This window comes from Periplaneta americana, chromosome 9, assembly GCF_040183065.1.
Source record: "Periplaneta americana isolate PAMFEO1 chromosome 9, P.americana_PAMFEO1_priV1, whole genome shotgun sequence".
NCBI classification, from domain to species: domain Eukaryota; kingdom Metazoa; phylum Arthropoda; class Insecta; order Blattodea; family Blattidae; genus Periplaneta; species Periplaneta americana.
In genome coordinates this window covers 84,652,952-84,679,926 of record NC_091125.1, presented here as the reverse complement: position 1 = coordinate 84,679,926, position 26,975 = coordinate 84,652,952, and the positions used below count along the sequence as shown (strand labels likewise).

The 26,975-nt window shown below is 34.7% G+C and overlaps 1 protein-coding gene across 2 annotated transcripts in view; it reads left to right on the top strand.

Annotated features, from left to right (window-relative positions):
• The first annotated feature begins 17,742 nt into the window (after positions 1-17,742).
• The window catches only part of LOC138706160 (acyl-CoA Delta-9 desaturase-like), a 42,165-nt gene continuing 32,932 nt past the window's right edge, over positions 17,743-26,975 (top strand). The window contains exon 1 of one of the 2 annotated variants that reach the window (XM_069835151.1): positions 17,743-17,898. The gene's annotated coding sequence lies outside the window, so the exon portion shown is untranslated. The remainder of the gene's footprint in view (positions 17,899-26,975) is intronic. The other variant, XM_069835152.1, reaches the window with a different exon arrangement.

Genomic DNA, 26,975 nt, shown 5'->3' with positions numbered 1-26,975 from the left:
AAATATAAATACACTTTTGTTCACTGGACGGTTTTGCATTGGATTTCATTTCTTTTGGAATGCCTCTCTTGTTTGGTCTAATTGATCCCACTTATTGTCATGTTCTTCTCCAATATATATTGCGCCAAAGGTACACATAAAATAATTGTCCATGGTGATATTTCGGGCTGTACCAAGTTTAGAGCGATTTAGAAACTTCACAATATTGAGAGCCAAATCTTTCTGTGGCGGTTCTTCGGTTTTTTTCCCCTGTATACACAATCCCGTGAATGGCATAGCCAGTTTCTCCTTCACACATCTACATAATTTTTATCTCGTATTTCGCTGGCTTCTTTGGCATATATTGTACAAAACTACAACGGCCTTTAAACGAAACCAGGTGATCATCTATTGTGACATTTGGTTGTGGGACCATTACTTTTCTGCACTGTTCCGTAAATATTTGCCACACATAAGAAATAAAACAAGTTTATCTGTTTGTAATCTAACCTTCCGTGTTCTCATACCATCGAAACTTAAAAATCTTCTCATACTTCCAAATGATTCACAGACATTGTAGCTCTATATCAGTGGTCGTCAGCAGTCGCTGAAATGAGTAAAGGGTAAGCGGAGCAACGTTCTGTGCCCCGTCATGCAGCAGGAAGAGGTAGAGAGCATACCCGCCAGCAGCTGTGAATACACCTTAGTGTAGTGTCTCCTCCGCGGGTAAGAGACGCTAGCCCGAGGTAAATAAAATAATGCTCTATATAATGGGTTGAAAAATTTGCCAAGAAAAAGTTCTTTTATTGGAATATCCCAAGATTTGTCTGCTCTCATGTGCAACAAAATTCCAAAAAAGCAACCATTACATCTATTGATATTTCTTACCATTTTATTTCCTTCAGTAGTTAAAACCTTTTTGCTTCTAAGTTGGTATATCTCACAGTTTCATCCAAAATACTCTGTGATAAATAAATCCCAGGCACCTCTGAGAGTAGCTGTTTCTATACCCCTTCAAGGACCTGATACAAATCTTACAGTGTTGTGGACAGGAAGTTTACTCTGAGCAGGAGTTTTTGTCCTCCATGTCATCCTACTGATGTGTTTTGATTGTCGACCTGGTGTGAAATAGGCATCCAGCTTTCATCTTCATTCTTACACCTTCACTATCCAGTTCTGCAGAAGAAACTTCATCTTCATCCGGAGTATTGTCAGCATTTGCTGGAGATATATATTCCTAATCATCGTCGAAATTTCAATTTCCAAGTGCTGCAATCTTGCCAATTCATGAAAATATGCTCTTGTAGTTCATAGGATTCTGTTTAGATGGCAGACGACAATAATTCTTACGGTAATAAAATAATTTAATGCAACGGGTCTATTGGACCCATGTCATGTAAAAGTGTAGTATATATGAACACGAATAAAAAACATATATAAAATAAATTAATAAAATACCAAATGTGCTATAGGTGTATAAAGGAAGTGACAGGAGTAGCATATCTAGTGGGCAGAGTCACAATGTGAATTAGTTATTTAGATAATAATTCTTAAATATTCCGCCGGGTCCAATGGACCCATGTTATGCATCCTAGGGTTAATATACACCTAAAAGAGTCCGAAGCCACAATTTCACTTAATCTGGATGAATAGTATTGAATATACAACGAAAAATGTGACAAATGTGGACCATAGTTAGGGGAAACTACGGTATATATATATATATTTGCCATCATATATTTTTCAAGAAAATTTTTCCGCCTTGCAAAAATGACTGTTTACACTGAAACAAAATAACCTACACACAATTTACACTGAAACAAAATAACCTACACACAAATATTTACATACGAAATACTAAATAAATTTTACAAGAGAAAGAGTTCATCCAAAGGCTGGATTCGGGAAGAGTACCCGAAATGCTCATTGCATTTCCGCGTTGAATTGCAATACTTAAACGTTGACGCAAATAAGTAGTGCAACGATGATCACCAGTAATGGAGATCAAAATTATATATGGTTTATTCTCTCACTAATCTCTCTGGTCCTGCTGGCACTTCACATTTCTGAATATAATTATGTATTTTGTTTGGTACTCTTGTATGTATGGGTAAATTATTTTATATTGAAATTACGAAGATCATAATTTGTCAAATGTCTGTTTTTATGCAATATGATTTGTCTAGTTTGTTTCTTATTCTAAGGCAAAAAGTACATTTTACATGCATATAAGTACAATCATATACATATTTATGTGTGTCAGCGTCGGATTCACGAATACCATCCAGGCCACCTGTCGGACTTGAACGATCATCGCATATATTATAGGTCAAAAAAAGGAACAAAACAAGCCTAATTATAAGGATCCGTCCCGAGTCCAGTCCACGAAAAGCCAAGCAAAGCCAATCCATTCTCATTCCATTATTCTCTACTACTTTATCACCATAATAAGACCGTCTCTGAAGAGCTTTTCTTTCAAAGAAACATTAAATAAAGAATCAAAATTACAATTATTCTTTTTTTTTTAATATGCTGAGAGCAGTGAGAGTTATAAATAATTACATTTAAGGGAAGTACTGTACTATAGAAAGTTAATTCGTCCCCCAGAATTGCAATAGTAGTTGTAAAGATGGAAATATGGAATGAGACTCTGGTAAGATCCTCTGGCTACGAGGTTATAGGTCAGGCTTAAATAAGGTCAGTTAGAGTTGACCGCAACGTTAACTGAAGACGTGGTTGTAAAAATATAATTATGCAGATCACCACAGCTTGTCTTCGTGCCTGCAATCTTCCACTGCTGTCAGCTTTAATTTATAGGTCCTTTTAAGACTTTCACTTCCTTTTTCTCTTCTGCTCTTAAGTGTTAGCTTGTTTCTCAAAAATATGAAATTATAATAGCTGTCTATCCTTTAATCATCTTCCTTTTTCATGAGAAGGTAATTACTGCCAAACTTCAAGTACCTTTCTTGTGTTTCAATACATTTATTGCATAAGTTTTCGTACCTAATTCTTTCAAAATAAATAATTGTATTTTATTCTTTTATATTTTCTTATTTAACTTAGAATTTGGGAAATTCAAAAGTAATTAAATAAGAAAAATAGTATTTATCTCACGCTGTAATGCACTGCAACACTACATCAACATAAATTTCATGGTGAGGTCTATTAGGTATATTGTGAACTTGTAGTATAGGTCTGCAACTCATTTACATATCTACTACGTAAATAGGCTATATAATTAGCAGAAAGATACGCATTAATATATATAGTGTAATTTCATCTAAAACTTTTCAGTACTTAATATTCACTTGAAACCAAGAGAGGGGTCTTTTTTTTAGTTGGTTATTTAACGACGCTGTATCAACTATGATGTTATTTAGCGTCGATGAGATTGGTAATAGCGAGATGGTATTTGGCGAAATGAGACCAAGGATTCGCCATAGATTAGCTGGCATTCACCTTACGGTTGGGAAAAACCCCAGAAAAAATCCAACCAGGTAATCAGCCCCAGCGGGGATCGAACCCGCGCCCGAGCGCAACTTCAGACCGGCAGGCAAGCCCCTTAACCGACTGAGCCACGCCGGTGGCTAAGAGAGGGATCTTAACACTATCCCAGAAAGAGATCTACTGTATATAATTTTAAGAAATTAGCCAATATGAACCATTAAAAAACATACGGGTCAAAAAATACTTCGGAAAGGATTAGACCTACATTCTTTTTGAGATTATGATATATCGATCTTTACTCGCAGAAAATCTAGGAACCAAAAGCTACAGGAAAGAAATTAACTCGTTTCAAAAGATTGTACTAATTTTTAGGAAATAAAGTATTACACAGAAAGAGATTAAACTCATTTCAAGAGAGTGTATTAACCATAGGAAATGCACAAGCCAAAACTTTTGTAGAAAGAGATTACAATAATTTCAAGAGATTTTATTTGTCTTTAGAAAATACACGATCTGAAAGTTATATAGAGAGTTTACACTCGTTTTAAGAAAGTGAATTAATCTTTAGGAAATGCACAGGCATTTCCTACGGTTAAATGAGTTTAATCCCTATTAGGCCTATATACAAAGAGATTACTCTAGTTTCAAGAGATATTATTAACATTTAGGAAATGCACGAACAAAAATTTCATGAAAAGAGATTACACTTGCTTCAAGAGATTGCATTAATCTTTAGGAAATTCATGGGCCAAAATTTGCATAAAAAGTCACTAGTTTCAAGAGATTGTATTTACCTGTAGGAAATGCACAGGCTAAAAGTGATATAGGTCTATAGGGAGTTAACACTAGTTCCAAGGGATTGTATTAATATTTAGAAATAGCATGAGCCTAAAATTATACAGAAATAGATTACACTTATTTCAAAAGAGTGTGTTAATCTTTATGAAATTCACTGACCAAAAATTACATGGAAAGAGATTAGACTCGTTTTAAGAGATTGTATTAATTGTTAGGAAGTTCACGAGCGAAAAAATTAGAGGGGAAGGAATTAGGTTACACGAGTTTCAAGTAATTGTATTGCCAAAAATAGTTACATGGAAAAGGATTACTCTAGCTACAAGGGATTCAGGAAATACAGGCCCAAAAATTACATTGAAAGGGATTGCACTAGTTTAAATAGATTATCTTCAGGAAATGCAATGCTCAAAAATGGCATGGAAAGAGATTACACTCTTTCCTAGATTTTAGTCTTGAGCAAGTGCACGAACTGAAAATTACATAGAAAGATCATATTAATCTTCAGAAAATACACGTGCCAGAACTTACATGGAGAAAGCTTACAGTCTTTTAAAGGGATTATATCAATCTCCAGGAAATGAACGAGCCAAACATTTCAGTGAACTTACAACGATTCTACATACTGATAATGTGCGATATTTTAATAAACCGTTATTACTACCACTCTTCCTAATAATAACGGTAGTAACAAAATTTTTAAACTAGTGTTTAGGTAAGAAATTTCTACCCTCATAACAAACAGAGCACTATGAGTTTTTCCTGCAGTATCAGGTAAGATAAACTTCTTCCGTCATGAATTACTCGTAATCCTGACTGGCGTCGCTCTAATAACCTGCTCAATTAAAAATGTATTATTTTTTAGTTAAAGATTTGGTGAAGAAGCGTGAAATGCCATAAATGTAATTTCAAGTAATTTTGAATATCATATAGATTAGAGCTGCAAGATATTTAAATGAACATATTTTTTATGAAAAAGAACAAACTTATGATAATAAAATTATTACAATCTCAATTTATGGTTCTGCAAAGTGACTTTGACCACAAAAAAAAATGCAATTCAAAAGTATGACAGTGTAGAGATATAGTATGTTTAGAAAGACCTTGGAAGACCACTTGTTTGGAGATTATAGAAGAAACAAACAAAACATGATGTCACGAAGGTGACGCAAACTTTCTCATTGCATGTTTGCGTTCGGAACAGTTCACTTTCTATACCATGTTGCGAATGAGACTTATTCTTTACACTTTATTTTCTTGAACTGTTATTCAAAGACACACAGGAATGAAATAATTTAATATGTGCCCAAATAAGAACATGAAAGACGAACTTTCATTCTCTGGATTACGCACAAAATGCAATTCTCTATAATCCCAAAATTAAAGACATTTGAATTCATATAGGGTATAAATTATATTATTTAATTAAATATGTTATTAATTTTTGCTAATTACAAGAGATATGTGTATATTGTAACTTTATTTACTAACATTATTTTTCTAACAGTTGATGCATAAGTTTGTACTATTTTTGTTTTCCAAGGCAGTAACGCCTTTGTAAGAAATTTGTTTGGGATTTGTCATAGTATTGTGTAAATCGTGTTTTCTTTTCCTCTTGTACGCAGGAGGGACCCGAAGGCTTACACTGCAGCCTGAGGCTTATTGTGTTTACCACTCCTATTCTGTGAATGATTGGGTAGCTGAACAGGCGCAATCTTGTACAAGTACAGCACACCGCACCATGACCTTAACCCGGGCTATGATATGGATGATGATAAAATGTAAATTTTATTAATGATGGCAAAATGAGTCCGAAGTCCAACGCCGAAAGTTATCCAGCAATTCTGCTTCAATTGGTTGAGGGAAGACCCCGGAAAAAAACCCAACCAGGATTTGAATCCGGGTCCGCTCGTTTCATGGTCAGACGTGCTAACCATTACTCCACAGCGATGGACGTAAATTGTTTTACTGAACATGTTCTTGAATTTTTCAATTTTTAAGTAAGTTTGTAGTAATTATGGGCTAAAGAAAATGGAGTATCAAGAAGAAAAAAATGAACATTTCCTACGTATGCTTCTGTTTGAGTTTAACCGAGGAATAAAGGCAGCGGAGGTTTCTAGAATCATCTGTGTCTTTTACGGGAAGAACGCCATCGGGGAAAGTACGGACGAAAATCATTTTCTCTCTTCAAAGAGGGCCATTTTGACATGAATGATTCTCCACGTTCAGGAAGATTATCGGACTTTGATGAAGACCATTTAAACGCTTTAATTCACGATGATCCACATACATCAATTCGTGAATTGGCCAATATATCATATAATATCATATCATTTATTATTGTCACCTGCCATACATTGTAAAGATGGACATGTCAATCAATAAAATTCTTGAAGTGAATAAAAAAATTGTAAAACAAATAGCCCTTAACCACCATATTAAACTTCTTCTTATTACAAATTTGCATTATGTCAGGTGGTAATTTACTTACAATGTAACTGACTGAAACAACGGGAGACTTTGAATTATAATATCTCTTGTAGTTTTCAATAAATATTTAATTCCTTTGCCTTGTATAAAACATATGAATATCTTTATTTAATTTAAACATTTCGCTATTGTTATTGTAAAAGAGAGCTGATTTATAAATAAATAGAGAAGTAATGGTTAAAATTTTAAAATTTATTTGGTTTTAAATTTAAAATAATCGTAAAATGCGTTCCTGAATGACAAAACCTTTCTGAATATTGCTTGCATTGCCCCAGAGTAATATATTATAAATTAAGACAGACTGAGCATATGCAAAATACATATTTAACAATTTTGTACGATCAAGAATTTGTTTTAAACTTCGTATAGTATAAAAAAAACTTGTTTAGTTTGCTAGACATAGTCAAGACGACGATTCCAGCACATTATCATCGAGAATTATGCCTAAGAACTTACATGTAGGTGCAGTAGTTAACTGATAATTAGAAAAAATACCACTTTTATGAAAAAATAATGTCTCATACTCTTATTAACATTCATTATGAACCTGTTAGTGTCACACCAATTTTTAAAAGCTTTCATGATGTATATGACTTTGATATTTAGATTATCTAGACAGTTGTCTGAGATAGCCAAAGAATCATTAGCATACATTACTAATAAATCAAACAGAATGTAGTACTCTAAGTCATTAACAAAATAAAAAATAATAAGGGACCAACAACAGATCCCTGGGGCACACCAATATTCAGTGGGTATTCACAGGAAAATGCACTATGATTTTTATATAAGATGATATTAAGTCAGCAACCGACCCACGACTTCCTACATTATTTCATTTATACATAAGAAAGACATTATGAACAGAGTTAAAGGAAGGCATATGACAAATTAAAAACAGCCCAACCACATTTTGTTTTTTGTCTAGTCATTTTAACCAAAATTAAAAAACTTAACGCAGTAGACTCCGTAAATTTGTACTTAATGAAACCACGTTGAAATTTCGACAAATTATTACTTGACTAAAAAAAAAGCAACAATTCGCTTGTAAAACAGTTTCTCAAATAGTTTAGAAAAAGTTGAAAGTGGCAATTGCTTAATTCATGGGGATCTCCTTTTTTTTAATTGGTAATATCACAGACATTTTTAAACACTCCGGAAAAGTACCCTGAGAGAATATAGAATTGAATAAAAAAAAATAAAGATTATATGAATGTGGCAACTCATAGCTTTTAATATTTTACATGTCATTCCATCAATGCCTTAGGAATTAGAATTTTTCATGTCATTAATAATATTTAAGATTTCAATTTCAGTTACCGGTACAAGTAACATAGATTTATTATTAATTGGGCATGTAGTAGGCCTACACTAATTCGATAACTGAGCAAAATGTGAGATAAGTTTGTTATTAACAACAGTAGAAGAATAGTTTGCGAATTTATTTGCAATTGTTATTTGGTTTTTAATTATTTGAGAAGCGTTGATTCAAAACGCATTTTCTCCACCCTCGGAAAAATTTATGTTTGAAGCGTATTTTTGTACTTCATAATGCGGGATATGGAATACATAAATAGGTTGTTCAAATAAACGTAATTTATCCCAGGGTAATATGATATGGAAAACAGCCGACTGGTTCAGAAAGAGTTTTCTCCTCCAATGTTTGAATCAAAGCGCAAATTCTTTATTACAAGCAGCACAGAGAGCTTGTTTCCTGTTTGTGCATGCGTGATGAAAGTCTGCCGTTGCATATTACTACTGACAATGAGTCTTTCACTCTGCACGTGTTAAGTATTTAGTATGTTACTTAAAATCGAAAACAAATACATATAATGGACGTAGCACAAACTCGTTTGAGCAAGCTCGTATTCGAGGCAGTTCCAATAAATAACTATTTTGCATTAACTGGAACATAACAAAGATTCGATCAAATTATAAAACCAACACAATTATTACAATACATGGATAATTACGAAAATAAAAGTAAAGAATCGAGTCAAGAATAGAATATAATTTGGAATGAATAAATAGTAGGCCTATATTGAAATTAGAAAAAAGGAAAAAGGAAAAGGGGACAAGAATACTGAATAAGCTTATTAAATAATTTGCTTAATGTTATTAATATAAAAATAACCTTGATCAGGATTTAATACCAAAATAGAGTTGTATTACCCTGGCTAAAGAATATATCAAATTTCTTCTGGTAGAATTACCATGTTGTACTTTTTCATATTTCTGACGATTTTTATGAAAAATATCAAGTGTTTGAGCACGTTCTTTAAAAAAATTCAAGGAATCAGTGACATGAAGAGTGTTGACAAACTCCTGGCGTAATAATGTGCACATTGGGTTCAAAATGGAACCAACATCCCGCTGTGATGACCCAACAAAAAACTTGTTCAACTATCCTGAATCGAGCTGTGAGAATTGAGACTATTCCTAGTATAGTGTCAAACATCCATTGCATAGTATGATTTTAGATCTTAGACAAAGAAATCTGATGAAAAATCGACTTGGTGATAACTGGATGGAGCCAGAAGAGTTAAAAAGTTATTCGCTAACATTCCGTTTCAAGGGAACGAAAGCGATGAATTCTTTTAACTCCAGATAACTGTGGATGATTCTCTTCAGTGTGACTGTCTTTATAAAGAGGAAGATCTTCATCAGATTTAAAAAGTGTAATGCCCATTGCTTATTTTTATATTTTAAGACCTTTGAAAAGTTTTGTTATGGAGTCCATAAACGCTTTTCATTTCAGCTGGCCTATATCAAATAAAACTGTTCACTTTCCTTTAACTAGTGTTGTGTTATTTGTTCATTTGGATTGAAATGAAAATTATGTAATACCTTTGTTTCAAAAAGCAATATCTCCATCTAGTTTGATAAAACTGCAATTTCTCCAATATATTTTTAAAATTTCTACCAAAACTGGTAAACTATTGATGTCACTAATTTGCTATATATTACAGATTAGTTTCTTTCTATGTTCCATAAGTTATTTTATATTTTTTCGGTTGCAGTTTCAAGTTGTTTAAAAAAACCGTTTCCAGAAAAAAATGTTTCAGTGGAGAAAATGCGTTTTGAATCAATGCTCCTCATTTTTCCATCGATCTTCAATTCATTTTGTGTGGGTTTACTTTTACGACCAAGTTCGTCGTTTACAATATTCCAAAGCGTTTTACTTTTATTATTTGATTTGTTTATTAAATCTCTTATTTATTACTCCTTTCGCATAGTGATTAACTGTTATAATCACGTAAAAATTTACGATAAATGTGGTTGAAACGTTCGGAATTAAAATATTTCTTCGGGGTAAATAAGCATTTCAGTTGTTTGCGTTTGTTTATAATGCCATCAGTGACCCAGTCTCTAGATACTCTATTATTTTTTAATTTGTTTATGAGTAAATGAACAGGATATGTGTAAATAAGAGGAAACAATGGACATAAATATATTCCAAGAAATATTTACGTCGATTGTTTCATAGATCTCATGCCATACATCACTGTTCAATAAGGGTGCTATTCATAGACATTTCGCAGCACGCGCTACGAGCGTACTAAGCTAGCCCCGGCTATCCACTGGTTACTAGTACAGAATTCAAATCATATCCTATCGCTAACACTGGTTTATGAATATGAAAAACGCTGATAATCCACCGAAAACCCGCGCTAAAAATGTCTATGAATACGGCCCTTAATGTTTAAGAAATACTAAGTTGTTACCGCTAACATTTCTGAAAATAACCATTAACTTATTCCGGGTATCAGATAAACATGGATCATTATATATTTTTATCCCCAAAGCCAAAGTATGATGATCCGATATAAATGGGTCATGGACCTTAAAGTCACAGCGACATGAATCAATATTTGTAACCATATAATTAATAGCTGATTTTAAATGTGTAGGCTTATTACATAAATAAGTCATATTGAAAGAATTAAATAGAACAAAAATGGATCTCTCAGAAGCTGATCCTTCAGGGCATTTATATTAAAGTCGTGATATAATCACATAGTTTAAAAACATGATATAAAATTACTTCTAGTTTAGATAAAAATGTATCAATGTTGCTATCCGGAGATCTATATACACATAAAATGCAATAATTAATATTATTGTTTAAAGTCACTTTTGTACAGGAACATTCAAAGTTAAACTTTTCAGATATGTTTACAATAAATTATAGAATCATCATGATTGTGTTTTTTCCTCATAAAACAATCAGCGATATCATATCCCGAAAAGTGTAAGATAGATCCGTTTGAATACCAGTGTTCAGTTAAACACAATATATAAGGTTGCTCTGTATTAAGTAAAAGTTGAAGTACATTTACCTTATTATTAGCTCATTGAACATTCAATCTATCTACTTTAAGATTATTACAATTAATAAGCCTAGAATTAGTTGCAGAAATTTGGTATTCCCTTCTGAGTCCAGTAGGCGAGGGAAAAAAACGACGAACACATGCATTTCCTGGCCACATTTTATAGTCCATAACCGTGTTAACTCTTTCACTGTGTACAGATACTCGCGATGTGCAGTACGGAAACAACGTTTCTGTAGAGGGGGTAGGAGTAGAAGGGAAAGTCGAGCATGTATCTACCGAGTTCAAGGCAAAGAGTAACTCATTCCCCTATAATTCGTAAGTAAACTCATCCGATCTCGTGCGCAGCTCTGTAGGAAGAATGGGGGAGTGTCTGGACATAATGCATGCGCTGTATATTATATGTCAACCCTAAAAGACGAGTAAAGATCTGGAGGCCTAGATTTCAATTTCTCACATACAACCTCTGGAAAATTTGGTTTTCAAAATGCACTTATCTGTTCAGTACTAGTCTCCGGAGAGAGTCTATATACAGTACATGTAATGATGTAAATTTCGGAAACCATGATTTTTTTTTTCAGGAATTAGGATCACTTTCTCTACACTGTCCTACAATTATTGTAAGCTTTGGCTTCTTACGAGTCACTTCACTATTTAGTTTATTTTCAGTAACAACACTTAGGCCTACAGTACGTTGTTGTCCCAAAACATCTGTCGTCATAATGGTCATATGGGGTTTATTTTTATGTACATCAATACTTACTGAGGCACGATGATCTTGATTATATTTAACACTAGCAATAGTTTCAAGAATGCTTATCAACTCTGGATATTCTCGTGTATCGGATAAATTTTCAACTTCACTGTATGTTGGAGAAGGTGAATTTGGACGAGAGACTAATGCACATGCAATAGCAGTGTTTGCATGTTTCAGCGACTAATTTTTTGTAAAGATATTGGCAGATTTCGACAACATGTTCACTTGATCTAGTAAAAGATTCACTTTACTACGCAGTTTACTTATAATGTCGTCTTTTTTGTTTCGGTATATATATTTAAAATACGTATATTAATTTTGTTATCAGAATGGTAAGAATGGTAAGACAACGCACTGAGAACGTCTGCAAACACGTTTCTAAAAATTTTGTAGTCCGTCTCTTGATGTATGTCGTTCTTACGAGGAAGTGGAAAAAACAGGTATAAGGAACTTATAATATGAACACGGACCAGACCTGTAGACTTATTTATGTTGTTTTCGATGGTGATAATACTCATAATAATCTCAATTCATCAAGTAGACTATTTGCTGAGACTTAAATGTTTATTGGTTTGTTTGTCAACGTGTGCTACAGTGTTGCCATACCTACTGATTTAGCAGGAGATTTCCTGTTTTTCATTGAATCTACTGCTCTACTGATTTTTTGTCAAAAGTCCGAATTTCTCCTGCCTTTTGGCATGCTACAGTCACCTAGTTCTACGCCCGGATTTTCAACTCATTACTTTAGTACACACATATTGTTATCATGTCTTATTTTTGCATCTTATACACAAGTCAATGTTTTCTTCTCCCTGCTCATAATGTGTCGCCACAATGATGCTTACAAGAAGCAAGGAGTCGCCTGTCACCTGGAGTACAGCGACGGATTATGATAGCAGCACACAGCAAATAAAGACCATATTTTATACACATGGCACAGAGTTATGGGTCTCTCCATAATATTACAGAATGATAGAGAACGAATGTTTGAAACCTTACCACGAAAGGATGCACGCACGCACACACACAAACACAAGTATATAATCTTCATGCAACGTAAGCATGTGATAACCGTCGTCAATTTGCAAAAGGAGACATGTCGAAAATAACAAAGTGTTGGAAAATCGCAAAAACTATAAGTTAAATTAAAATGTTCATATATAGACTATTTTTTTTATAATTAGATCACTATGGATACATACATTCAGGATCCATGAACATTTTAATATTTTAAGTCTGTTATGATTTTTTAGTTGCGATTTTCCAGCACTTTGTTATTTTGGACGTATGTATCCCCTTTTGCAAATCGACGACAAAATTAAGTTATTTCATTATTGTTTTGGGGACCCGGGGAACAGAGGAAGAACGAAACTTATCCAGTAGTGAAGTTTGTTTCTGATTGTGTGCACGTGAAACAGTGAGAGAGTGAAGTGTAGGTAACTGTGTTACATATCTTGCACAGTGATATTTTAAAATGAGTGAAAGTGTCCCAGCAAGAAAGAAAAGTAAATACTCCCAGAATATTATACATCAGAGTGGGAAAATGATGAACAATTTAAAGGATAGTTATGCAAAAGCAGGAATGGTGATAATTTTTCGTCTGTTATAGTCGCAGCTAATGCAGTACTGTATTTAATACCACCTTTAAAATAAATCTCGTCGTATTGAATATCTTTTGTAAATACACGAAAAATTCCTGATTAATACATTTTAATGCGAAACATTGTCAATAAGACATTACTGTGTAAAAACAAAATTGAATACTTAGTTACGTACGCTGAGTAGAAATGACAGTAATTATATTTAGCAAAATTGTTCCATTTCATTGGTTAGGGATGTGCTATATAGTAATACAACAGAATCATCTTTCTTACAGTACACTGTTTTGTAATGAATATAATACAAAGAGCAAATTCATGTTTATTTAATCTACTGTAATCTCCTGTTTTTTCGATGATTTTCTCCTGATTTTTGTGAGTAGGTCGTGGCAACACTGCATGTGCAAATAAACAACTGAAGCGTAAACATGTTCATATAAATTAAGCACTTTTATGGTTGTCCTTAGAGGAGTTAATATACTGTAACATTCTTTGACAAAACTAATGTTATCTGCATTCATAGTTTTAACCAACTTTATCGTCACATAACTAACTCCTACAATAAGCTACAAGTTCGGACTCGGGACATAATGTTAATTAATTTCCAGTATCACACACTAATGGCCGCGTCTGTGACTCAGCGCTAGTACACTGACCTTCATGCAGGTGGCCCGAGTTCGATCCCCGGTCTGGTTGTCATGGAAATTGTGATGGACACAGCAGACGTTACAGAGAGTTTCCTTCAGGGTACTCCCGTCTTCATCTTTCATTCCATCAACTCTCTCCACCTCCCAATTACACAGGGTGTTTCCGGGCTAGTTTTTATTTTATTGTTTTATTTTACGAGGCTGTATCAACATCTAGGTTATTTAGCGTCTGAATGAAATGAAGGTGATAATACCGGTGAAATGAGTCCGGGGTCCAGCACCGAAAGTTACCCAGCATTTGCTTGTATTGGGTTGAGGGAAAACCCCAGAAAAAACCTCAACCAGGTAACGTGCCCCGACCGGGATTCTAACCCGGGCCACCTGGTTTCGCGGCCAGACGCGCTGACCGTAACTCCACAGGTGTGGACTCCGGGCTAGTGTTACAAACTTTCAGGGATGATGGGGAAGAGCACATGTTTCAATTTGAGATAAGGAACCCTGGTCCGGAAATGACTGAGTCGAAAATTACAATCAAAAATAGTTGTGTGGAAATGAAATAATTTTATCCTTTGTACACATTTATGTGTATTTATCTGTACATCTTGCACATACAGTATACATCTGACGTTGTTTACGTTGTCTGCTTACAGTATTCCATTCAGTGCGCTGTCTGAGGGATGTGGACAGAAAACTACACTAAAGCAATGCAGATAGCGTAATGTGTAACGGATATGTTCGGTCTTGATATGCACGTCTGTAGACAGCAGTGTATGTGCACAAGTTGCAGTGTCCAGTCGATCAGTCCTAGTGAAATGGAGGAGTACACGAGAGAGGAATATGCAGACCTGATTTTCGAATACGGATGAGCCAATGGGAACAGTAGACAAGCTCACAGATTGTATCGGTACAAGTACCCACGTAGAAGACATCTGGCCCATACCCATCTTTCCACGACTGTTCCAAAGGGTAAGGGAAGGAGGGCACGTGGTGCGAAATTACAATTCCATTTCCACACAACTATTTTTGCTTATAACTTTCGACTCATTCATTTCTGGACAAGGGTTTCTTATCTCAAATTGATACATGTGCCCTTCCCCATCATCCCTGAAAGTTTATAACACCAGCCCGGAAACACCCTTCAGTAATGGAGGATAGGCCGGGGTGAAGTCTTGGCGGTAGTGTAGGTTTCCGATGCTGATATAGTCCTGGTGTGGTGTTCCAAGGTCGCGTCTGGGAATAGATCCTTGTCCTGCAGGACTCAGGTAGAATGATCCACATGTAACTGTGGATTTGTGGTTAAAACAGGGATTTCGTTTTGAATATTCTATAATATCGTAATGCTAGCGAGAGAAAATATTTTGTTGGTCTATTTAGTTTTTCCGATGTGTTTGTACATTGAAATAAAGTAAGTTATAGTTGTTTTCATAGATGATCGAAAACTTTTCACCTGTAGTACACACACACACACACACACACACACACATACAAAAGTCCACACCTGTGGAGTAACGGTTAGCGTGTCTGGCCGCGAAACCAGGTGGCCCGAGTTCGATTCCCGATCTGGTCAAGTTACCTGTTTGAGGTTTTTCTGGGGTTTTCCTTCGACCCAATATGAGCAAATCCTGGGTAACTTTCCGTGCTTGGCCCCAGACTCATTTCACCGGCATTATCACCTTCGCCTCAATTAGACGCTAAATAACCTAAGATGTTGATAAAGCGTCGTAAAATAACCTACTACTACTATAGTTCGGGTCAGCTTACTTAATACCGTAAAGGTGAAACCTAACCATTTTCCCCCATTACTACATAAGCTAGTGGATTATGGTGATTTTCTACCTTGCAGGTTGAATTTTCTTTTGCCATCTTCGTTTCGAATTTCGGTATTGAGAAATACTACAACTGGTAGTGATTTTATAACTGTTGTGTTGGCAGGAGTGACATAAGTTGCCAATAGTTTAAATTCTGAAAATTCAAATTGTTCTAGATTTCTGAGCCCATCACTGGAAGCTAGTGAAATTTGAACATACTAATAATCAATTAATATCAGTATTAATATTAAAACATAATAGTTATTGTATGTGTTGCTTTGTGTTGTGATTACAATTTCAAGATTAGAGTCAGGTAGGCTAAGTGTAAATAAATATAACATATTTCGTGTGATAGTGAATATTAAGTGAAAGTGAAAGGGACATGAAGAACAGGCCTCAAGGGTCACATCACGACTGTGTTAAAATTGTAAATAATGTAAGTAAGGAAATACTGGCCCGAATACAGAAATGTGAAGGGCTAGCAGGACCGAGTATATTGAGAAATATATCATATTATCATATTTCGTGTGATAGGCTACATGCCCTTGAGTAGGCTAATCGATAGAAATACCATTTCACATTTTAATTAATTTCTTTCGTGTTTAGACTTTTGTTACAATAGCGGAGTAAATATTCTAAAGCATACATTTCAAAGTGGCATTCGTTTTCGAAATTCATACTAATCATTTCACGTGATCAAACAGAATACATTTTTAGGTTAGGTCTCGTGATTCGTAAACTGTTTAATCAAAGCAATGAATTTCATATTGTCAGACAAAATACATTTTAATATTATATCATACACTAAGATGGGCAGGGCATGTAGCACGTATGGGCGAATCCAGAAATGCATATAGAGTGTTAGTTGGGAGACCGGAGGGAAAAAGACCTTTAGGGAGGCCGAGACGTAGATGGGAGGATAATATTAAAATGGATTTGAGGGAGGTGGGATATGATGATAGAGACTGGCTTAATCTTGCACAGGATAGGGACCGATGGCGGGCTTATGTGAGGGCGGCAATGAACCTTCGGGTTCCTTAAAAGCCATTTGTAAGTAAGTTTGTAAGTAATCATACACTAATCTACTAATTACTAATATAATGTACGAGAGGTCCAGAAGAAAAATATACTCTCACAAATTATTGAACCTTTTAGAAAATACCTCCCTAACATAAAGGTGAGATGTAGTAAATAAGCAAGACATCGTTATTGTTAATACTATATTATTATTATTATTATTATTATTATTATTATTATTATTATTATTATTATTATTATTATTATTATAGTACATGGCATTGTGTGATTTTATCCTATTTTGGTGATATCTAGTCTTAGTTGGCAACACTGAAGAGACGGTCATATTAGTCTTTTAGGAATTACTTTTACTAGATCCTCAGTATACATACACACAATATGCGGCAAACAAAACGACACTGAAATGTTGCTAGGGAAACGTGGACTACAATTCATCAAAGAAGAAGACTAGCAGAAGAGCAATGTATATAAACAAATTGCAATTTCTTTGAAAAAACTGTCGCATGAATATGTTCATTTTCTGTAAAAGCTCAACAATTATTTTGTACTGATTTACATCACTCAAGCGCATCGCTCTCGCTTTTCTTTCTGAAACCATGAATTCAACTCGCAGAAAGAAAAGCAAATCCGAATCAAGTCGGATCGGTTAATACGGACCACCGAAAAATTAGGACTACTGCACATATTGCACAGCTAGCAATTTACAGTGATTTCTAAGTTCAGTGTACAGTTACTTTAACCGATTGTAGATAATCAAAGTCGTATCCTATATTATATTTATAGTGTTGTCCCTCTTCGAGCTTTTTTCCACATTGCTGTATTAGGTGGCGTGACTATGGCCGATGTGCTCTACTGCAAGATACCCGCTTTGTTCACTGGTTCACGTGAACTGTCACGTCATAGAAATTGCTACTGTCTCCGCCTTATAACAGCACCAAGACTGACCGCAATCCCCGACAGTCAGTCGATCTTCAGCTTCTAGTGAACGAAGACTTGATTACGCCAGTGGTAAGTGTTACAATTTTATTATCATAACTTAAAAAACGAAATGACACCATTATGTTAAATTACATATAATACAGATAAATTCTATTATTATTATTATTATTATTATTATTATTATTATTATTATTATTATTATTTGCAAGAGAATTGCTTTCTTCATAAATTATTTCTTTGATGTCACCGGTACTATTAGACATGGTAGCAATTATGTATTTGTTTTTTCCTAACACGAATTAGACATGATGACTGTTTCATTCGTAAAATAGTATCCCGATTTTTTCAGAGAGTATTTCCGCTCTCTATTTCCTGTAACACAGTTTAAAATTTATTTTGGAATTAATCACTTGTTCAAACGTTTAAGATGTTCCAACAACTTGATTTTTGTTTTGAAAGCATATTCGAAGTATTTCGTGTTATAGACCTACGTATAGGTGTAGTAAAAATCAAATTTCTGTACCTTGAATTCAACTTTTGTCAGAATTTGTTCGGGTACTTTGCTCCTTAGTAATACAATATTTTGGCACCATCATAACGCAAAAAATGGTAACTGAAAAACAAATAAGTAATTTAAAGAGGATTTTTAAATACCATAGACATTGTTTAGTCATTGCCATTATTTAACTTATACGAGGAATTTAAATCACTCTTTTACTTTGATATTAATAATTTAGAAGAGTTATTGCATTTTACTTATTTTAAATTATACAGCCACCCTATCTTATGTTACTATCCTCATTCATAGTTTTTCTTGATAATGTCAACGATCCTTCATGTTTTAGTCATTTATTGCCTTCCGCAGTATATTTTTGTTCAGTCCAATGTTCCTACGAACGGCTTACATTTATTTCACCATTATTAAGTTCTGTGATATCCTTGTAATTTTCATTCGACGAAAAAAAATTTCACTTATTTTCTATGTCCTCAAACGTTATCATTTAAATAATGTATTAATTTGTCTCGAATAGCTGTACTTTTTTATTTCGTAATTTCTGTGCCCTGACATATTTCCTTAAAACTTTTATCTTTTTGCTTGGAGTTATTCACCGCTAAAATTTCGTTATCTCATAATGGCTTTTGTACAAGCATTACCTTATAACACTTTAAAATTACATTTTTATAGTTGTATTTTTAAACAGCGCATTCCAATAACACTTACGCTATTATATTTGTCAATTTATTTTATTTTACCTAAATTGTCAATACACCAAATGTATTGAAGATGTTCAAATTTATTAACTTTTTTAATAACGACCTTTCATATTTAGATCTTACATTGTGCTTGAAACGAAATAACGTAACTTTACTTTGCCTTGTGAACATTAAAAAGATTTAAATTATATTTTATTTAACGACGTTCGCAACTGCCGAGGTTATATTAGCATCGCCGGTGTGCCGGAATTTTGTCCCGCAGGAGTTCTTTTACATGCTAGTAAATCTACTGACATGAATCTGTCGCATTTAAGCACACTTAAATGCCATCGACCTGGGCCGGGATTGAACCTGCAACCTCGAGCACAGAAGGCCAGCGCTATACCAACTACGCTACCCAACCTCTGAACATTATAATCGACATATTTTTTTTTTTAGAGTTAAATTCTGAATTATGATCTTGAGGCTTATTAAATCCGTTCTCCACATTGTCAAATATCTTAATTACAGTTCAAAGATATAGGCCTAAATATATTTCATGACTGCTGCATAAAAATGCAGATACATTTCCTGAATACCATGAAGTTATCACGCTTATAATTAATAGCCTATCAATAGCTATGTATTGCCTGCTCTGAACTTTACCACCGATGCACGCTGTTATCATGTGAAAATAATAAAAAAGTTCACATAGCATTTCAATTTGTAATTCGCATTGCGGTTCTATGATTAGTGAACAATGGACATTGCCCTTTCGCACGTGAACTCGGATATAGGAAGGTCAACTTCACAATATAAAAGTACGATTACACGAAAACCCAAATGTTTGCCATCTTAGACCTATATTTACTACCGCGTAACTTGTGGCTGAATTTTTCAATAGCAATAAACTACACAATTAATTTCACTCAAAACTTCTTGCTCACCTTATTACAATTAATCATAATTAGCTCATTATTCATGTTGCAGTAACGCTTTATATTTTGTAGCAACACCGTAAGAGGATGAGGAAATGGTCTTCTTTTCTTTTCAAACACCTAACATGCACAATGATTACCCTTCATTCAAATTCTTCTTCTATTATTGATTAGATATGTGGTAGTACCGTTCTCAAAAGTTTCTCTCCGTCTTTTAAGTGGACTTTCCACTAGTTGTTAGTGAAAAGTGCAGTTTTCACAGAAAAATGCAATCTTCTTATTTATAGATATGCTAGAATAGTATTAACTTAAAAAATCAAATGGAGTAGATATATTTTAAGCTCTAAATGTTTTGTCTGTGTAAGTTTTGAATTGAGTGCACAATTCTGAAAAATAATTTTATCAAAAACAATGTTTTTGGATGCATTCTGCCTATTCTCGTTTAGAACCACATAAGCTTTTGTAGGGAGCAAAATTATTAAAAAATCGCTGCAAAATTGTTGGTTACTTAACACGTAACAGACCTATATTTAGGCCTAATAGCCTCATTAAAAACCATTAATATATTTTAACAGTTGTGTTACTTTTGTTAAATATTTGTAGTAAAGTATCAAGAGGAGTGATTAAAATATACAAGTAGATGGTTTGTATAAATTTGTATAGAAGTAATTACCCATACATCCAGCCAGGGGCGGCTTTCGAAGGGGGGGCTGCGGAGCTGCAGTACCCCCAGACATTGGTGGCTCGTGTCTCGTTTTATGTTGTGAAATACATTTATTATACAGTCTCTATTTAGCGGCTCGAATTTTTTTTTTAATTTCGCTTTCATTAACATGCACGCAATAGTTAGTGAAGTCACTTCCTCCCCTGGTGCTGCCAGAGCGAAACGAGAGACAAAGACGGATTGGTGAAGCCACTTCCTCCCCTGGAGCTGCCAGTCTCGTTTCGGATGCTTTGAGCGTTAGTTTTACCCCTCCCCCTGCTACCCCTCGCCATGAATCCAGACGCTGCAAAATTTGCAGCAGTTTGTCAGCAGCGCGCAGTTTTAAACACATTTTCTTTAATGTTGTGAGTATAACAAGTGCAACAATGTTTCATTCTGTACAATATTTACAGTCTATTCAGTTCAGTATCTTAACAATTCAGGAGAAATGTGAAATTAAGTGCCCATCAGTTGAATCTCATAATGGAAAGGGCCGCTAAACAAAATAGCCTACAAAGCTCGCATATTTTTTGATCATTTATCCAGTATCCCTGCTGTCTTCTCTCGATCTCCACACAGTCTGTATTAGATTAATGTGTTTCAAAGACAATTCCATCAGCTGGGGCAACAAGATGGAGTTTTAAAATAAGAACAGTAAATGTTGTTCATGAGAAGAAGGAGCCATCGCTAGAATGTTTCCAAACCATAATGGAATCTGAAACATCTAACAACATCACAATAAAAGAGGCAAGCGCCCTGGTGGGTACCGGTACTCTTGAAGATCCTAAATTCAATTTCTGGCTCAGTTTTTTTTTTTTTAATTTATTGATGTATCATGTAGATATATTATACACCAACTACAACATCGCCAGTTAGATATTTCTAAGGTTCAAATTTGCATATAAAAATTAAATTATGGTTTATTTAACGACACTCGCAACTGCAGGGGTTATATCAGCGTCGCCGGTGTTCCGGAATTTTGTCCCGCAGGATTCTTTTAAATGCCAGTAAATCTACTGACATGAGCCTGTCTAATTTAAACACACTTAAATGCCATCGACCTGGACCGGGATCGAACCCGCAACCGACTATGTACCGAGGCCGATTCTGCATATCAAGCTTTGTTAATGCCATACAGACAATATGGAACAGTGCACAGTTGAGCAGCGAGGTCTGTGAAAATGAAAACCCTAAAAAGCGTCGTAAGGTCGAAGGGATTCAGACAAGGGTTGCGGCAGCCAAGGAAGTGTGTGACCTTATTTTCACACAAGCTAACACCCGATTCCAGTTAATAAATCATCTGATATCATCTTCTCTTCTGTGTCAAGAAAAATTTGAATGCTACAAAAGCTCATTTCCTGAAGATGACCTAAATGTATGTGTGAAGCTGTTCGATAAAGACTAACTAAAAACGGAACTCACTGTGTTGTATCAGAGACAAGAATTCAGAAATATTAGTGACGCAGTTAAGCTCTTGCAGGCCTATTTTCAGAAGTTGTAGAACTACTACGCATAGCTATCACTATACCAATGACAACTTCCGAACCAGAACGTTGTTTTTCGTGTTTGAAGAGAGTAAAATCCTGTCTTAGAAATACGATGAGAGAAGAGAGACTGACCGCATTAGCTATGTTTTCCATTGTAAAGACTATGTTAAACGACATATCGGATTTTAATAAGAAGATGATTCAAAAGTTTGCAAACTACAAGACAAGGCGCATGGAACTAATCTTTAAATAAGGTAAGTTGCATGGTTTATTTTTGTATGCAGCCCCCCTGAATTCAATACCCACGAGCCGCCACTGAGTAAGACATTTCACTTGATTTATACATAGGCTATTTCATTATACCGATTAAACAGATGTAGCCTAATAAGTAATTTTTATACAAATTCATATGAAGTATCCACTCGTGTTGCAATAGTTTACAGTAGAGTATATATTTTTTAATTGGTTATTTAACGACGCTGTATCAACTACGAGGTTATTTAGCGTTGATGAGATTGGTGATAGCGAGATGGTGTATGGCGAGATTAGGCCGAGGATTCACCATAGATTACCAGACATTTGCCTTACGGTTGGAGTAAACCTTGGAAAAAACCAAACCAGGTAATCAGCTTAAGCGGGAATCGAACCCGCAGCCTTTGTAAAATATTTATACTTGTTAAAATACGTAGCTCGCGAGGAAAGAAACCAATAAAATAAACTCACTTTTCTAGTTCAACCATCTTCTATTCAACATTCTATAAAGAAATCGTTTGAAAATATAGGAATTTAGCGAACTAGACCTATTTGTTGGAGACTTTTTACAGTCTAATCGAAATAACAATGCTCCTTTGCCATTAACTGTAGCAAAAAAAAAAAAAAAAAAAAAAAAAAAAAAAAAAAAAAAAAAAAAAAACACGAATTCTTTCACCATTTGCAGCGCCGAAGCTTTAAAGAGACATTAGTGAAATGAATGACATTGCCGCTTATGAAAGGAGTAAGCTTACAGTTTCTCACTTCTCCAGTTTAATGACTATTAAAATTATCCTGATTGTGCTATGTTGGTTGAGAAATCATTGCCTTGCTATACTGATACTCGAGTGCGTTCCACACTGAGCTGAACAAAATGGCACTTTGGAAACTATTGTAATGATAAAACATTATTATTATTATTATTATTATTATTATTATTATTATTATTATTATTATTATTATGAACGGTCGGACTCTTGTACAAGTACAACATGCCGTACCGTGAACTTAACCCGGACTACTGTATAAATGATATGTGAATTAATGATGGCGAAATGAGTCCGAGGTCCAACGCCGAAAGTTACCCAGCAATTTTGCTTCAATTCGTTGAGGGAAAACCCCGGAAAAAACTCCAACCAGATAACTTGTTCCAACCAGGATTCACTCTTTCCTTGCTCAATACCTCTCCCCTGGCTATCCCATTCTTTTTTTTTTTCTTTTTTTTTTGCGAGCTCTTTGTTAAATTATTGTCAGAACACCCCTGATATAAGTTAATTAATACATTCGACCTCCAGTGAAAAGTTTATAAGTAAACAAAATAAAGGATTCTTTAAATGTGTGACGGAGTGTTGTGTAATTATTCGATTCTAGACATTTTCCTTTCTTTTAAAATAACTGACAGTATTGTCAGTCAGACTCTCGTAAATATACTTGTCTCTGTAGATATTTACCAACGCATAACGAGGATGATTTTTCGAGATTTATACCGGAAATGTTTTCAGAATCCCTGATACAGAGAAAATCGTTTTTGATGTACTGTCCGTCTGACAGATGATCTACGCTGTAGCTTTTCGGCCGACAGTGTATTTATCTGTGTTGATTACGTTTGTAAGTCAAAATATGCCAAAGAGGATGAGTCATCTATGATGACTTGATGAATCAGCATTGGCGTTAACTGCAAGGCTTTGTCGAGGTTACTTGTCCCGGGATACTGCTCATCATAGGAATCACATTGAATTCAGCTATAACTAATATGACACGATGGGAATAGTTTTGCATTGCTTTCTTCATAGCTTATAGATGACATTTTATAATTATGGAGAAATTATGGAGTTTTTGTGGGAATAATTCTACTGTAGTATCTCGAGAGAATCTGTTTGAACTTATTTATCCACTAGAAGTTTCATTTGTTCCCGCCGCCATTTTAAATTGGATATCCAGCAAAGAAAGCCGATATTTAGATCAATGTTTTTTTATGGTGCCTCTCATTTCCTCATATTACTTTAGTGCGCCCCCTGGAGTAAAATGTAGAATGTAGAAGATATTAATGTGAAATTTAATTTATTAAAAAAATATATTACAACTATCTACATGGATTAAGGTTACTTCATTCCATCATTAAGGCATTGCTAATGAATATATGTCTGGGGTAATTTGTAATGTATTTTAAGTTGTTAATCATATAAATAATTAAACAATATCATACAATATTAATTTAAAAAAATATTACCGTATTGTTTTATTCGCGACCATCTATATCTGCTCTTTGGCACTCCCGAGGGACGCTATCCCCAGTTGAGAATCACTGTTCTAGATGTTCAGCTAAAGAAGAGTAATCGTCCCTTATCATCTTGAAATGTCAGTATTTAATTGGAAGAGTTCGGTGAAGTGTAGATAATGCATTTCTTAAATTGAATTTTATAATTCTGTCTAATATATGTTTCCATCTTTAACTTTCAAACGTAATATAGTCAAGTTTGTATTTAATATTCTATAATTGCCGCTTAGATAAATAGTGGAATGCTCGCTACTGGAAATAAATCTTAAGGAAGTGCTTGAGAAATTTCTCATACAATTATACCGTCCATTACATCATAATATGCTAACGCTGTAGTCAGCCATGTCTGTGATGCGACGCTAGCATGCTGGTCTTCCATCTAGGTGAGCCGGGTTAGATCCCTGGCCAGGTCGTGAAATCGTGATGAAATTTGTGGTGGAAAAAGCAGACTTTGCAGAGGGATTTTTCTCTGAATACTCTCATTTGCATTATCATTTAATCAGCATTCTCCATCTTCCCCTCATTTCATCTATAATAGCTAAAAAAATAGGCTGGGGCGAAATCATGGTGGCAATACGTGTTTCCATTGCTGATATAGAAAGGACTTGAGGCTCCAGATTATAACGTACTCGTCTAGGAATAGGACCTGGCTCTGTCAGGGCTGAGGCAGCATCAGATTAACGAATGCCGCCCGTGCATCTCTCGGACTGGAACAATCTCCTCACATATAGGGCGCCTAGTGGACCAATGTGCTTGGATCCATTCCGGGTCCGTCCCTCGAAAAGCTAGCCAGCCAGCTAAAGGCTGGTCCACAATAAACCGGGAACGAGAACCAGAACGAGATCGGGAAACGAAGAACGTGAACATAAAGATTTTTAATTCACAATAAACCGAAAACGGAAACGACTGTGCATATCAATATGCGTGTCAATATTAATATGCAACGTCAATATTAGGCCTACGCATTATAATGTTATTTTGTATTATTGACCAATGGCGTTCTCTCACGTGTACAAGCCAGCCAACATAAACACAGGTTAACCAAAAATTTATGGCACAGACTACTTAAGAATTCAATTCACTTGGTACTCTGATCATATATATATATATATATATATATATATATATATATATATATATATATATATATATATATATATATATATATATATATACATGTAGCATAATATTAAAACGGATTCTACTGAATTTCTGGGTTAGTTACAAACAATGGATGAAGAAATAATGTCACGACCTCCTTGTTACAGAATGTACGGCGATCAAATAATTTTTGATGACAACAGAATGAATCTAGTAGGCTGTGATCGAAAACGAGAACAGCAAAGTTAAAACTTGATCAGACTTCACGTTCCCGTTTCCGTTTCCATGAAGCTTTTCGTTAATTATATTGTGAACGCTCATATTTAACTATATGCACTTGATCAATTTTTCCGTTCTCGTTCTCCTTCTGGTTCTCGTTCCCAGTTTATTGTGGACTAGCCTTAACCAACATTTTTTGTCGTTCTCGGGGATCCTGTGGCTTGTTACGCTTGTCGTTCGGTCCAAGGGCTTTAAATGTCTAAACACGATAAAAAAATCCCTTCTTTTGAAGGGAATTGAAAGTGGGAATCTATTACAGTGGATTTAAGATACGCAAAAGAGCCTTGTTCCTTAGAGAAGAATTATATGCATAAGTTATACGTTTTTCCACGTTACAATCCAATATTCTAGTTGCATTTGTCAATATTCTTATCACCGGAGATAATGAAGTTTGTCATATGCATATCCCCACTTCAGAACTAGAATTATCAAGGATATAAAAATAACGGAGCAGTTGTCTGGAATTAGAGATAAAACTAAAAAAAATAACTGTTGTTTATAACTATCCCATTATCTAGTGTTAGGTAACATACTGTAAATTTATTGTGTGCATAATTTCCTTACAGTAAATGAAAAGACTTAGTGTCATTTTAAGTTTTTTTTTATGTTTCTCAACGACTGAGTAATTTAACGTATTGCGAATATATTCTGTTTTAGAATCGAATTTATTGCATTATCCTATACTATTAAACGAGCAATTCTCGTATATCTATAAAATTGTATCTTGAAAACGGCCAAAGGATTTTGGTTAAATGGGGTGAATCCACCATTTTCGGTTTCGAGAAAGCGATTTACTTAGATCTCGACTTTGAGAAAACTCACTCTAGGGTTTAAATAACCACATTTAGGCAGTGGTCGAATTGGAAATAAATTACTGCTGGTATACACAGACTTGTCTTGGGATACAACTATTTTGG